Genomic DNA, 1,396 nt, shown 5'->3' with positions numbered 1-1,396 from the left:
GAAATTCCTAAAGGAAAATCTATAGGATCTCGAATTTTTGATTCAAATGAGCAACAGGAGACATTCCAAAAGAAAACACTAGGGATTAAGCGTTTTGATTAAAATGAGACATTCAAAAAATAAAACATTGGATTAGGGCTTTGATTCTAAAATAGGAGACATTCTGAAAAGAAAACAAAGGATTATTGTTTTAATTAAAAAAACGGAGTCATTCTGAAAAGAAAACATTAGATTAGGGGTTTGATTAAAAAAATAAAAAAGTAGGAGACATGCCCAAAGAAAACATAAGATTAGGGTTTTGACTCAAAAATAAGAGACATTCGAAAAGAAAAATATATAATTAGGGCTAATCTCCAAGAAATCGAGATATTCCAAAAATAAAAACATACTTTTTGGGGTTTTTATACTAATTATAGGAGAAAATTCATAAAAAGAAAACATCGGATTAGAGCTTTGATTTGATAGAGACATTCTTTAAAGAAAAACATAAAAATTCTGTTTTGATCCAAAAATAGGAGACATTCCAAAAAAGGCAACATAGGACTAGGGTTTTGATTGAAAAATAAAAAAAATAGGAGATAATCCAAAAAGAACACATTGGATTAGTGTTTTGATTGAAAAAGGAGACATTCAGAATTGAAGACATATTATTAGGGTTTTAATTCAAAACGAAAAAATAGGAAGACATTCAAAAAGAAAAACATAGGATTAGTGTTTTGATTCAAAAAAAAAAAAGTATTTTGAAAAGAAAACATAGGATTAGGATTTTGATTTATTTCAAAAACATAGGATTGAGATTTTGATATAAAACTGAAAAAATAAGAGACATTAAAAAAAAAACATCAGCTCGAAACCAAAAAATAGGAGACATTCAGAAATGGAAACATAGGGGTAGGGTTTTGAATAAAAAATAGAAGACATTCCGAAAGGAAAACTTAGAATATGTTTTTGATTGAAAAGCAAAAATTAGGAGACATTTTGAAAATAAAACATAAGATTAGTTTTTTAATTAAAAAATAGGAGATATTTCAGAAAAAAACATAGGATTAGGGTTTTGATAAAAAAAAATAGGAGACATTCCTAAAAGAAAAAAACTTAGGATCAGAGTTTTGATTGAAAAATAAAAACAAATAGGAGAAATTCCTAAAAGATAACAAAGGATTGGCATATTTATTTAAAAATAGGAGATATTCCAAAAGGAAGACATAGGTTTAGGGTTTTGATTCAAAACCAAAAAATAGAAGACATTCCAAAAAGAAAGAATAGGATTAGGGTTTTGATTAAAAAAAGGAGACATTAAAAAAAAACATAGAATTAGGGTTTTGACTCAAAACCGAAAAATAGGAGATGTTGCGAATAGAAAACATAGTTTCAAAATCGAAAATAGCAGTCATTA

The sequence above is a fragment of the Dioscorea cayenensis genome, unplaced genomic scaffold, assembly GCF_009730915.1.
Source record: "Dioscorea cayenensis subsp. rotundata cultivar TDr96_F1 unplaced genomic scaffold, TDr96_F1_v2_PseudoChromosome.rev07_lg8_w22 25.fasta BLBR01000439.1, whole genome shotgun sequence".
Classification (NCBI taxonomy): domain Eukaryota; kingdom Viridiplantae; phylum Streptophyta; class Magnoliopsida; order Dioscoreales; family Dioscoreaceae; genus Dioscorea; species Dioscorea cayenensis.
Note: the sequence above shows the minus strand (reverse complement) of the source record.